Source organism: Dipodomys merriami, unplaced genomic scaffold (assembly GCF_024711535.1).
Source record: "Dipodomys merriami isolate MVZ:Mamm:240054 unplaced genomic scaffold, mDipMer1.0.p SCAF_17, whole genome shotgun sequence".
Classification (NCBI taxonomy): Eukaryota; Metazoa; Chordata; class Mammalia; order Rodentia; family Heteromyidae; genus Dipodomys; species Dipodomys merriami.
Window position 1 is genome coordinate 7,619,603 of NW_027203048.1, and position 14,534 is coordinate 7,634,136.

General features: G+C 42.9%; 1 protein-coding gene and 1 long non-coding RNA gene across 4 annotated transcripts in view; one reads left to right on the top strand and one right to left on the bottom strand.

The window, feature by feature from the left end:
• Itsn2 (intersectin 2) overlaps positions 1 to 4,291 on the bottom strand; it is a 131,322-nt gene extending 127,031 nt beyond the window's left edge. Inside the window, exon 1 of one of the 3 annotated variants that reach the window (XM_070025124.1) lies at positions 4,273 to 4,291. The gene's annotated coding sequence lies outside the window, so the exon portion shown is untranslated. Of the gene's footprint in view, positions 1 to 3,508; positions 3,605 to 4,017; positions 4,111 to 4,272 lie in introns of those variants that run through there. The other 2 variants (XM_070025123.1, XM_070025122.1) reach the window with 2 other exon arrangements.
• LOC138829090 (uncharacterized) overlaps positions 3,863 to 14,534 on the top strand; it is a 78,001-nt gene continuing 67,329 nt past the window's right edge. Inside the window, exons 1-2 of the long non-coding RNA XR_011372484.1 lie at positions 3,863 to 4,056; positions 13,171 to 13,298. This is a non-coding gene — a long non-coding RNA (uncharacterized lncRNA). The remainder of the gene's footprint in view (positions 4,057 to 13,170; positions 13,299 to 14,534) is intronic.

Sequence of the window (14,534 nt, forward strand, 5' to 3'; positions counted from 1 at the left end):
TCTTTCTTCAAAGACGTTTTTCCATAGATTTTTCTACAGCTAAATAAATAGAGCATATAAAAATGCTACAGAGCTGGAGGCATGGCTCAAGTGGTACAATGCCTGCCTAGCAACTATAAAACCCTGAGTTCAGATGCCACTACTACCAAAAACAGTTACCTTTCAAAAAATGCTGTACAAGATGTGGTGGAACTCACTAGTAAACATCAGCACTTGTGAGGAACAAGCACAATGATCATAAGTTCAAGGCCAGCCTGGTCTCAAAAAAATCAAGGATTAGGGATTCAGCTCAGTGGTAGAGCTTTCATCTTTCCTCTGAGAAAGCACCCTAAGCTTCAGACTTGGCAGTCCTTCCTACAGCTGCCACTGATTGATCTGGCTTGTCCAACCCTGGTGTACACAAGGCCCCAGGTTCGATCCCTAACTAAGGATTTAAAACAAGCAAAAAACAAGTTACTTGTCAGTATACAAATATGTACCTTCGTTTATACAGTCCAAAAGTAATTACTGAATGCCCATGTAACTTTTCCCTCCCTGAACCAAGATGATATATTCAAGATAAAGGCATGAGTGCTGAAGTTAAACGGATGTTAATTTGAAAACTAGGTCTCATACTTACTAGCTCAGAAACCTAGAGTAGTCAGTACATATTTTACATACTTGATGTAAAGACAATAATTATTCATAGGGTTCACTTTGAGCAGACTTTAAGTAATTATTATAAAACACTTAGTAAGCCGGGTGCTGGAGGCTTATGCCTGTAATCCTAGCTACTCAAGAGGTTGAGATCTGAGGATCACAGTTCAAAGCCAGCCCAGGTAGAAAAGTCCAGGAGACTCTTATCTCCAATTAACCACCAGAAAACCCGAAATAGCACTGTGGCTCAGGTGGTAGAGCACTAGCCTTGAGCTGAAGAGCTGAGGGACAGCACCCAGACCCAGAATTCAAGCCCCACCATTGAGAAAACAACAACAAAAAAAACCCCACCTACTATAGGTCCTAATATTAGCAAATACTCTATAAAAGACAACTATATAACCAATGTTGTAATACTAAAGAAAGTTTAAGTTAAAAAGTTAAAAATTATTTTGTCTTACTAAAGATGAAAATTTTTAAGCTTTATATTAAAGATACATTTAAATTAAAAAACCTGGGCCTGGGGGCTGGGAAGGTGGCTCAGTGGTAGAGTGCTTGCTTTGCATGCATGAGGCCCTGGGTTCAATTCCTCAGCACCACATAAGCAAAAAGAAAAAAGCCGGAAGTGGCGCTGTGGCTCAAGTGGTAGAGCGCTAGCCTTGAGCTGAAGAGCTGAGGGACAGCGCCCAGGCCCAGAGTTCAGGCCCCAAGACCGGACCCCCCCCAAAAAAAAAAAACCTAGGCCTGGGGATACAGCTCAATGTATAGTGTTTGGTATGAACAAGGCCCTTGGTTCAATTCCCCAACATACACACACTTAAAATTCCTAAGGTTATATAAGAAACTTTCCTTTTTTTATGTGATGGTCCTAGGACTTGAACTCAGGGCCTGAGTGCTGTCCTTGAGCTTTTTTGATCAAGGCTAGGGCTCTACCACTTAAGCCATATTTTCCTGTCTGGCCTTCTGGTAATTAATTGGAGATAAAAGCCTCAAGCTTTCCTGCTAGGAAAGCAATCCTCAGATCTCAGCTTCCTGAGTAGCCAGGATTACAAGCATGAGCCACTAACACCAGGCTAACTTCCCCACTTTTTAAAGAGATACACTAACTATAAGTGTAAAATAACTAAAATATATTAACAAAAAAAGAAAAAAGATAAAGAAAAAAATTTTTAAATCAAAAGCTGCTAAGCTTGAGTGTACACTTCCATTTTTGTGGAAATACTATTTTTAAAAAATAAAACCCATCTCCAGGATGTGCCTAATATATTTCCTTGCACTCCAGACAAATCAGAAATGGGATGATGCATTGACCCAACTACTGTGTCTCTTTACTCAATATTTCAGCACAAGTTAAACCAATCTACCTTTCATTATAAAGGTGAACAAAAGGGAATATTTATGAATGCATTAAAGGGCAAAAAAAAAAAAAATGCAAGCTTTTGCAGTGGGTGTGGTACACACTTGTAATCCCAGCACCCTCTAATTCCAGCACCTGGGAAGCTCAAAATTTTGTTTGAAGACCAACTTAAACTACATAGCAAGTTCCAGACTTACTTGGAACCCTATCTTTAAAAAAAGGAAAAAAAGAAAGAAAGAAAAAGAAAAAAAAAAAAGCTTTTAAAGCTGCTTGTTATTATTAGATCAAAACAGCAGCAATGCACATTTCCCCCACATCCTTTATTTACTCAAATACTTGCCCCTTATTTACTTTTAAAATTGTAAGACAATCATAGGCAGAGCTCCAAAATCTTAAAGATGAGAATATGAGTTGCTATCTTCAAATTTTTCAGGACTCCTTTATCAATTCATATAAAGGTTTTTACCCGATATTCTAGGTCGCTTTTAGGTTTTTATCAGATTCACAACACAGCAACATCATAGAGAGAGAGGCAATTAATTTCTCTCGGAGGCTTAAGAAGCTTAACCTACAGTCTAGGCTACCCAAATTAAGCTGACTAACAACACAAAATTTCAAGTCACACCTTGCCTATCTCTGAGTAAGCAAGAAAACACCAGCATGTAGTCAAACAATAATTTGGAGCTAACCTTAATTCCTATCCTAAAGTGGTTGGCTCTTTCAAAAATATTCACAATCCCTTCGGAGCACAAGTTTCAAATAAACGAGGCATAGTTGTCAGCAATCACTCAGCCACACAACACCTGCTCAACAGACCTCTCCACGGAGCACCTTTCTACGAATCATGTCCAGCTGTAGTTTCAGCCTCAGTTTACCCATTCACTGGAGATTTTTTTTTAAAGCAATAAACTTTCCTCGGCTTCAACGATTACTTCTCGCCTTGCTACCTACATACCCAGGGAGTCAACAACGTTGCAAGGCACATTTTAACATTCCCCCCCCCCCGCCCCCCAGTCTGGCAGCTCGCGAGCGGTGGACGCCAAGCATCCGCCCACTGCCCTCCCGTGACTCCCGGGCTACTTTTGACGCACCGGGATGCGGCTCGCCTGACATTCTGCACCAACCATGACCACTAAGGAAAAATCAACTCCACCAAAATAAAATGGGTGTCCCTAGGGCTCCCTCCTGGCCGTCACCCCCCAAAGCCGCGTGGATCCTAACCCCGCTCGCCGCCCTGGGCCGCGGCGGCCACCTGCCCCCAGGAGGCCGCAGGGAGGAAGCGGCCGGGTTCCCCACCTCCCCGGCCCGGCGTCCGCCCCGGCCCCGCCGCGGAGGCAGGAACACGGGGGCCGCAGGTTTCCGTCTGGCGCAGGCCTAGCGCGGGGGGCCGCCCGGGGCTTTCCCCACACACACACCCTCACCCCCAGGACCCGTCCCCGCCGTCCCGGGCCCGCAGAGCCCCGCCGGGCGCCTCCTGCACCTGCCCCGCGCCCCCGCCGCAGCGGCTTCACCCACCTGGCGGCCCCGCCGCGCCTCCCGCACGTCACGGCGCCGCTCCGCGCTCCTCAGCACGGGCGGCACGGGCTCGCCCGGGCGGGAACCCGGATGACCTCCTCGGCCGCCGCCGCGCCGCCGCCCCGTGTGGTCGTCAGGCCGCCCGCAGCGAACCTGTTGCGCAGCCTGTCACGGCCGCTCGGCTCCGCCGGCGCCGCCTCAGCCCCACAACAACATGGCGGCCGCGGCCTCCGCAGGAAGCCGGGGGGCGGGGAGGCAACGACGGGCCGGGCAGAGGACGGCCCGCCCGCCCGCCCGCTCGCTAGATCGCTGGCCGGGTAGCCGGGGCACCTATTCCCCACCCACCACCCTCAGGAGCCCCAAACTGCCCGGCGTCGTCTCCTCATCCCCCGGAACCTCAAGGAGACCGTGGGGCTGGGCCGAAGAGTTCCGCCTCCTCCTCTTCCTCCTCCCCGGGACCCGAAGCTCCGGACCTGACAGCAGCCCTTCCTGGAGCTGCGACGGCCCACCTGGCTCCTCCTCCCCGAGGTGACATGCTGAGGCTGGGGGTACGTTTCCTGCCACTGCAGACCCCCGCAGTGCCCGCGCGTCCCGGCGGGGCTACGCGTTGGGTCCTCTCTCCCCTCTTTTTCCCCTCGCCCCTCCTCCCTCTCTCCCCTCTCTTCTGCCTCGTTCTCCTCACTGGAGGTTTTCTCCACTGATCTGGGGAACAGGATTTCCCTGGGAATCGGGGGAGTGGGAATTGGGAAGGAAGTTGCACCTACCTTTGCTTGTGAACACTTCTCAGGAACCCCCGAAGGATTTTAACCGTACCCAAGAGTTCTTCATTCTTCACACAACTAGGGCCCACAAGGAGTATCCTTTACCTCCTTTTCATGCAAAAGAGCACCCCTCCCGTATACTGTCATTAAACAATAAAAAGACTCCCAAACCCTTCTGCCTTCCTCAGTTGCACATTCTTCCACACCTCAGGTGAAGCTCAAACTCAAACTCCCACCCCACTTCCAGCCCCCAGGGTCCTCACGGAAGAGCACACTGAAACTCGAGTCGCTACACGTCCAAGGTTTGCTATATACACAGCATTCTTTAATAAAAAGGCTTTTCTTTTTTTCTTCTTCTTTTTTCTTGTTTTTCCAGTCCCAGGCTTGAACTCAGGGCCTGGCCTCTGTCCCTGAGCTGCTTTTGCGCAAGGCTAGCACTCTACCACTTGAGCCACAGTGCCACTTCTGGCTTTTTCTGTGTATGTGGTACTGAGGAATCAAACCTAGGTCTTCATGCATGCTAGGCAAGCACTCTGCCACAGAGCCACATTCCTAGCCCCCTGAAAAAAATTTCTTTTAATTGGAGTAATGAAGGAATCAATGGTTCCCCCAAATGGGAATCTAAGCCCTAAGATTTCTGTTGGATTTTAGAAGTATTGTGGGGGCTGATCCGAAATGCAAAAGTCATCTATTTGACTTCCATTGGTACAGGAGAAGTCTGTGAGGATCAAATGATCTTTTGTCTTCCTTACATTTCTTACTTGCTGGGACAGACTTGAAGGCTAATTTGAAAAGGATGGCTGCCATGTCTCAGTCTATATAATTTGACCAGCTAACTCTTATGAAGAATTTAGTAAACATCATTGGTGATAAACAGGCTTTACTAGCTCTCAGGTGTTTTTCCTAACTCTTCGATTAGGACTTGACCAAGACCTGACAGACAAGTCCTGAGCTTCAGTGATACAGAGGCACCTGACTCCTTGGTATCAGTCTAGGAACTCTCTGACTAGCTAGGGACTAGTCAGCATGCAGTTCCAACACACACACATGCAAATCAGACCAACTCAGCTAGGGATAGCTTTCTTGAGCACATGATCTCATTCGTCTTGCAGGCTTCACCAATTAATTACAGAACTCTTTTTCCAAGTCCATATTTAAGAATAAGCCTTAGCATCCAGATTTGGCCTAATAAGCATTTTGTGGTATAACTAATAAGAGAGGAAAGGATTCTCAGGTTTCTGGGCAAGCCTATCTAAAGTAGTTGTATTAAACAAGATAAAAACTAGAAGATCGAGATAGAGTGGTACATGCCTATAATCCCAACTTCGTAGGAGATGGAGATTGCTGTCTGAGGCTGGACTGGAGCAAAAGCAGAAGACACTATCTGAAAATATACACACAAGCAAAAAGGCTGGAGGTATGAATCAAGTGGTAGAGAGCTTGCCTCATAAGGCAAAGCCCTGCATTCAAACTACAGTAACTCTAAATAAAAGAAAGAAGAGAATGCAGGAGGAAAGCACAGACCTGAGAAATAACTAAAGAAATGTTCTTGCTTCTAGACCATTGTTTTCCTCTCACAGGCAAATGTTCTTCTCTGGAGGCTTTCAACACCCTTCCTCTCTCCTTATCCCCGTCTTTTACCAAATTCCAGGGCACTCAATGTTCACTAAGAATTTCAGCACCTGGAACAGTCAGTCCTCTCCACCCAGTACCCTCATGATCTTTCATGTCTAAAGTATTCATGATTCACATTGATGATGCATCTATCTTCATAGTCTATGGACTTCCTCTTTTCATGAGCAGGCCTTGGAAACCATACCGGAAATTCCCTTTCTAGTATGTCTCAAGTCCTACTACCTCTTGTTCAACACTAGTACCAACTAGAGATGAAATGCCAGGAGAGGTTAAGTTTTATCTAAGACATAGAGACATTCTTGTCAGTTCTATAGATTAATAGAGAGATGTTTGGAGAGTTAGAGAATGGACTGTGCATGTTACATTTCTCTTCCCCCCCACCCCAGGTCTGCCATAATCTAGGATAGATTATTAGCCCTATTTCTGGAAATATTCTACTATGGGAAGTTACCCTAAACCTGTTTTCCTTCCATATATTAATGCTACTCCCCAACCATATACATATATATATATATATATATATATATTTCATTCTCTATCAGTTTCCCCTGATCTTTAAGTACTTTTCAGATTCCATCTTTTAACCCATTCCTACTATTCTACCCTCAAAATAAACCTACAGTAGTTAGCAAGCTACTAAGTGAAAAGGGGCAGTTACTCCAACTATTCATGAAATAAATATTATAAGTAGGAACCCTAAGAGAACTTGGAACTCATGTTTGTTTGTTTGTTTGTTTGTTTTGTCGGTCATGGGGTCTGAACTCTGGGCCTGGGCACTGTCCCTGAGCTCTTCAGCTCAAGGCTAGTGCTCTACCACTTGAGCCACAGCACTACTTCCAGCTTTTTCTGCTTGTGTGGTGCTGAGGAATTGAACCCAGGGCCTCATGCATGCAAGACAAGCATTCTACCACTGAGCCACCTTCCCAGCCCTGGAACTCATGTTTTATGTAATACTTTAGTTTTTTGTGGGGTTTTTTTTGTTGTTTTTTTTTTGGGGGGGGGGTTTGGGTCTGGCCATGGGGCCTGAACTCTGGGCCTGGGCACTGTCCCTCAGCTCTTCAGCTCAAGGCTAGCACTCTACCACTTGAGCCACAGCGCCACTTCCGACTTTTTCTGCTTATGTGGTGCTGAGGAATTGAGCCCAGGGCCTTATGCAGGCAAGGCAAGCACTCTACCACTGAGCCACCTTCCCAGCCCCTCAAGATTTATTCTTTATCTTTGGATTTTAATAATTTTACTGCGGTGTGCATCAACGTAGATTGTTTTTGTGTTCATTCTGTTTGGTGAATCTCATAGCTGCAAATTTCTATCTTTTATCAAATAAAGACAAAAATATCAGTTATTATTTCTTCTGCCCTATTCTCATCCTTTGTCTCCTTCTGATTTTCCAAACGCATGCATATTTAAATGTTTGATATTGTCTGAGATTTCTATTAGATGAGCTCCCACGGTGTAGCATTATTCTACCATGGAACACTAGAAAATCTAGTTCTACTCTCTTAGATCCACAGGGCATCTCAAGATAAGAAGAGTGAGTGATGGGAAGATCCTCTTCTTGAAATTGTGTTTCCTAGGCCTTTTGTCTTTGATCAGAGCTTAGTCTTCCTCTGTTGTCAATCACTGTGCTTTCTAGCTTAATATGTCGGGGGTAGGGGGGGACAATCTCTTCACATACCATTACACACACACACACACAAACACTTACATATTGCCACATTCTATCCTTTCTAAGAAGTACGTAAAAAGTGAAATTTGTTCCTGTTTTTTTTTTTCCTCTCAAACCTCAAACTGAAAGATGTGGTGTGATCTTCTGTGCATAATAACTAAAACCAAGTTGGGGACCCAGGATGAATCTGCTCTAGTATTTGAATCATCTTCTGGGCCTTATGCATGATGAAAAATAGGTCATGGTAAGGGGCTTAGAGTTAGGAAGATAAAGGTCTAAGCCTTCATCTAACATACATTTGTCAGTTCACTAATTGGATATTCACTTTTACTAATAACCAGTTATTAAGAGCCTTCCATGTTCTTAATTCATGGGAATGATCAATATGACAAAGTTGGTCTTGGCTACTTAGTCCTCAGTATCTTGATTTTGTAAACCCTATTCTAGAGTCTGTGGCAGAAGAGAGGCAGAGAAATGGAAATAGGAATGACTTAGGGGGAAGGAGAAGGGGAGGGAAATTTCCAACCCTAGCATGAAAGGAAGGGAGTATTCCATCTTTGGGACACTTATGTTGTACCTAATAAGATGTTGTCTTGCATTGTGATGGTATTGGAAAGTTAACACCCAGAAAGTTAGTAGCTGGCAAGATGAAGGGGGGAATTAGCCCAGAGTTGGCCTTGAGCCAGCACTGTAAAGTGGAATCAAAGACCAATCTGGGTAAAGCCTGGAGGCCTTGGACAGGACATGCTCATTCATGACTGAAGCACCAGGGGCTTCCAGTCTAGCAGGTATAGTTCAGTGAAAGGGACTCCAGTCTGTATTCAGGAGTCAGACATGATTCCAGTCTGGCATAAATGCCCAGCTACTTGTTTCATTGTTACCATCTGCAGATAGTGATACTAGTTCCCTTGCAATAATCTTAATAATAATATACCATTTTGCACTGGACAGTGTGTGTATGTGTGTTCATGCAATGCTGAAATGGAACCAAAGGCCTTAATTATGCTAAACAAATGTTCTATATCCCTAATTTTTAAGTAAAATGTCATTTAATGTTCATAAAACTCTTGAGAAGCAAAATTCTGTTTGTGAGCGTTTAATATCTTGATATGAAGAAGGAGAGGTAAAAATCAGGCTTCAGCCTTTTGTTTGAGGAATTTTCCCACGCCCAGTTATAATTTTCTTTTTCCCTTTACACAAAGAAACAAGCCATGATCTGGTGGTAACAATGTTTTACTTAAAATATACACTGGATCAGGTCATTTTGTGAGTCTGACCAGACAAAAAATATTTCTAGTAGTATCTTTTTTTTCTTCCCTGTTTGGATTGTCTTGAGCCAAGGAATGTTAAGAAAGATAACTGTTCTTGGTGGGAATGATGGCGCATGCCTGTCATCCCAGCATCAGCAAACTGATAAGAGGATCATTAGTTCAAGGCTAGCCTGAGATACATAGCAAGTTTAAGGGCAGCATAGGCTATATAGTGAGACTCTATCTGAAAAGAAGGAAGGAAGGAAGGAAGGAAGGTAGGAAGGAAGGAAGGAAGGATGGAAGGAAGAGGGAGTTAAGGGAGTAAAGGGAAGTAGAATAAAGGAAAGGTAGAAGCCAGGCACTGGTGTTTCACGCCTGTAAACCTAGCTACACAGGAGGCTGAGATCTGAGGATCATGGTTCAAACCCAGCCTGGGTAAGAAAGTCCATGAGACTCATCTCCAATAAACCACTAGAAAACCAGAAGTGGCGCTGGGGCTCAAGCGGTAGCACTAGCCTTGAGCTTAAGAGCTGAGGGACAGCACCCAGGCTCAGAGTTCAAGTCCCACAACCAGAAAAAAAAAAAAAAAAGAGAGAGAGTAAAAAGGAGAAGGGAGAGAAAAGAGAGTGAGGGTAGGATAAGAAGGAGAGAGACAGAGATAGAAGGAGAGGAAGAAAGAAGAAAGGAGCAGAGGGAGGGGAGAAGAAAGGAGAGGAAGGAAGGATACCCCTGTGGATAGAGTGAGAGACAGAATAGTACTTGCTCAGGTGCCTGGGGCCATAGAACATTATAGCAGGATAATCGACAGGCAAGTGTAAGGCCCCATTTTGATTGTCTAAGTGATTTACTTGAAACTGCTCTCCTGACTTCCCTTACAAAAAATAAGGTGAAGCCAGGAACTGACTCACACCTGTAATCTCATCTACTCAGGAGGCTGAGATTTGAGGATCACAATTCCAAGCTAGCCCAGGCAAGAAAGTCCATGACTCTTACCTCCAATTAACCACCAAAAGTCTAGAACTGAAGTTGTAGCTCAAGTAGTAGAGTGCCAGCCTTGACAAAAAAAGCTAGAGCTAAGTCGGGCACCGGTGGCTCATGCCTGTAATCCTAGTTACTCATGAGGCTGAGATCTGAGGATCGCAGTTCAAAGCCAGCCTGGGCAGGAAAGTCTGTGAGACTCTTATCTCCAATAAACCACTAGAAAGCCAGAAGTGGTGCTGTGGCTCAAGCAGTAGAGCGCTCACCTTGAGCTGAAGAGCGCAGGGACAGTGCCCAAGCCCAGAGTTCAAATCCCACAACCAACCAAAAAATAAAAAAAAACTAGAGATAGCACTTCAGCCCTGAGTTCAAAACCCAGTATTAGCAATAAATAAATAAATAAATAAGATGTATATCTAAAATTTTGAGCTATGAAATTATACTCCAAAGTAGTATCAACGACATCACCAGTCTTAGATTGGGTTGGCCCATTCAAAAGTTTTCTGCTGCCTGGCACTGGTGGCTCACACCTGTAATCCTAGCTACTAAGGACACTGAGATCTGAGGATTGGGATTCAAAGCCAGCCCAGCAGGAAAGTCTGTGAGACCATTATCTAAAATCACAAAAAAAGCCTGAAGTGGTACTGTAGCTCAAGTGGTAGAATGCAAGCTTTGAACAAGATTTGCTTAGGGACAGCACCCAAGTCCAGAGTTCAAGTCCCAGGACCAGCAAAAAAAAAAAAAAAAAAAAAAGGTTTTCTGCCATGGGGCTCAGGTACCAACTATGATTTGGTTGCTTGGCGATATTTACTATTGCCATTTTATTTTCTTTTTGTGTTTAATTTGTCCAATGAATACACCTTTCATTCTTCTAGTACCTATAGTTTAGAAATGCTTAATTCAGGGATACACAGACAAGGAAGATCCTGTGACCCTATCTCGACTAATTTTAAACTAGATGAGGGGGCACATGCCTGTGGTTATAACTAAACAGTAAACAGTAGATAAGAAGACCATGCCTAAGGCCATCACAGGCAAAATGTGAGACCCTAATTGAAAAATAATTCAAGCAAAAGGTCTGGAGTCTTGGCTCAAGGGGTAGAATACCTGCCTAGGAAGTTCAAACCTCAGTACCAACAAAAAATGCAATTCAGTCTAACCATGTAGAAGAGCAGGCAAAACAAGTAATAGACCGCTTACAAGTTAAATTTAACCTTAGAAATCAACAGCTGATTATTTCTGTTTATTTTCATAAATGGAAACATCTGAATATCAGCTAAACTCCAAATAGCCAAGCTATTGAGCCCTAAATACTATGAATGGCCAGTATCCATTCTTCTGCCACTTCATCACTGTCCCCATTATTTGCTGAGTATGCCAGGCGCACGCGCGCGCGCACACACACACACACACACACACACACACACACATACACACACACACTCATTATAATAACACTTTATGACATCATTAACCTCATTTAACAGAGGAAAAAATTGAAATTTCTAATGATCAAATGCCTTTCTTTCCTTTTCCTTCTAGGACTTGTGCACATAGGTATGTATTTATTTGCCTGCAATTATGGGGTGCTATAACTTTGTTTTTATCTTCTTTCACTTAATATTTTGTTAAACATTTTTTCCAGGCTGGAGATGTGGCTTTGGTAGAGTATTGCCTAGCACACATGAAGCCCTGGGTTCGATTCCTCAGTACCACATAAACAGAAAAAGCTGGAAATGGTGCTGTGGCTCAAGTGGTAGAGTGCTAGCCTTGAGCAAAAATGGTCAGGAACAGTGCCCAGGCCCTGAGTTCAAGCCCCAGGACTGGTTAAAAAAACCCACATTTTTCCATTATAGTATGTTTTCCATATTCTTACAAAAGTCCATGCTAACTTGAATAGCATCTTAATTCACTTATGAATCTCCTATCCTAACTTTTTATTGTTATAAACACATATTTTTAAGTCTCTAAACATTTCACAATAAATATTTTCATACATATCATTTTCCCTTCCCCCATACTTTGAATATGAAGTGCCCTCTACCCCCACAGAGGCCCATGTGTCAAAAGCTTGCTCAACTAGACTGTGTGAGTATTAAGAGGAAGAACCTATAAGAAGTAAGCCTACTGGAAGTTAGGTCATTGCTTGAATGGGATATTGGGGCCCCAGTCCCCTTTCATTTCTCTTTCCTTCCCAGCTGCCATAAAATGAATGGTCTTCTCTGCCCTCATGCTCTTGCTATGACATACTTGCCTCAGTGACAGAAACCACAGCTTCTTTTGATACTCATCCTTATGATTAACTTTCAGAATTGTATTGTATGAAAATAGTTACTAGGTTTTATAAAATATATTAATTTAATCTGTCAGCAGTATAGAAATATACCATTTCCACTGCACCCTCCTCAAAGCTCTATTTTATATACATTTAATTTTTTTTTTTTTTTGTCGGCCGTGGGGCTTGAACTCTGGGCCTGGGCGCTGTCCCTCAGCTCTTCAGCTCAAGGCCAGCGCTCTACCACTTGAGCTACAGCGCCACTTCCGGTTTTCTGGTGGTTTATTGGAGATAGGAGTCTCACGGTCTCTCCTGCCCGGGCTGGCTTTGAACCGCGATCCTCAGATCTCAGCCTCCTGAGTAGCTAGGATTACAGGCATGAGCCACCAGCGCCCGGCTTATACATTTAATTTTTAATTAGACAAAATAAGTGTTCAACTTTGTTTTTCTTTTCTCATTACTGATCATCAGCATTTTATTACTTTCATAAATAATAAAATTACATTTATTAATACATCTTTTTATTTTTTGGTCACTCGTGGGGCTTGAACTCTGGGCTTGGGTGCTGTCCTTGCTCTCTTCAGTTTCAAGGCGAGTGCTCTATTGTGCACTCTACCACTTGAGCCACCACTCCACTTCTGGTTTTCTAGTGGTTTATTGGAAATAAGAGTCTCATGGACTTTCCTGTCCGGAATGGCTTTGAACCATGATCCTCAGATCTCAGCCTCCTGAAGAGCTAGGATTACAGGTGTGAGCCACTGGTGCCCGGCTATTAATACATCTTACTCTTCCGTGAACTATTCATACTTTTTCTCTGCTATGATCTGAACGTTATATTCCCCCAAAATTCAAACCCCTTTTAGGGATGAGGAAACTTTTATTCTGCCAAGAGCCATTTGGTATGTGATGTTGAATGGTATTGATTTCTATGCGGCTATGAAAAATGCTCCTAGATGTATTGAATGTCAAGTCCTACCTGTGGTTGCCTTGGCAGGGCATTCCCACTTCTGCCCTTGATAGTGACCTTAGGAGGTAAGGTCTTTGAGAGTTGATTAAATCACCTAATCACTAATTGAGAGTATATCCTTACAAAACAGATCTCAGAGTGTTACCTTCTCTCTTCCACCATGTGAAGACACAGCTGAAGGCAAAACTTTCTAGAAGGAGCCTCACCAAACACCAGACCTGCTAGTACCTTGATCTTGAACTTTTCAGCTCCAAAATGGTGAGAAATAAATTTCTGTACTTTATAAGTTACCCAATTTATGATAACCCCAAGCAGATTAAAGCACTACTCATTTGTGTACTGTGATATTTTTATTTTATCAGTTCATTCTTTACATAATATATCCAAAAAAGTGTTGTTGTAAAAATCAACATTTACTTATTTTCTCATTGAACAGATTATTCTCTACTTATCAAGAACCATGGGGTTCTCTTTCAAGAATGAGTTTCTAATCTAAATATTCTTTTGTGTGCCTTGTATATGCCAATACTATGTTTTGTGAAGAGGATATGATAGTGAACAAGATAGTAAAGGGTCTGGGTCTGTTAGGTATTCAATAAACAATATTAGATGTTGAAAAGATAAATATCATGACAGATGATAAAACCATATACATTTCAGCAGGATTAATCTCTGAAACCTTAAGAGGTTTCTAACATTTTCCTACCTGATCATAGCAGTCCAGTGGCTCTTTCTCAACATTTGTATGTTTCCTTTTTTTCTAAACTATAATTGCTAATGATACTATTTTATAGATATCACCCACATTTGTATGACCTGCTTAAACATAAGCAGGTAGTTGTATCCTGAGAGAAGTGTAGTGTATTTTCATTGTATAAAACATCATGTAACAGCACCCAGGCCATGAGTTCATGGCCCACCATTGACCCCAAAACAAAACAAAAACAAAAAAACACCATGTAATAGAACTCTAAAATGTATTGAACAAAATCTTTATTTGAAATACTATGTTCAGTGTTTCTAAGACTTTTGATACATTCAAAATAAAGTTGTACTGGGCAAAGATATTTATGAGAATCTTGAAGAGAACAGCTCCTACAGTGAAGTCTACTTAGCAAAGCTTCCTCAAGGCAAAAGCTCACCATGATGAGATTTTTTTTTCAGGTGTTTCAGAAACAATTCACCTCTCATTTGGTAATTTTGGCAAGTGTTTTTCTTATTATGTCTTTTATAAGGAAACATAAACTTCTCAGTTCCATGTCAGAATGACCAGGTATTTGTAATAGTAAAGATGTTTGGGTGGAAATAACAAGGATCAATTCCTGGGACTTAAACAAGCAAAGAAACAAACAAAAAAAAGGTAGTTAATTGTATATGAGGTTATAGGTATGTGCTAGTGCCACCAAGAACAGGAATGGAATAAAAAAAAATTGAATTACAATGAATATGGTCCAGGCAACTCTTTGCCCTTGTGTTTCATGTTTTCTCTATGTA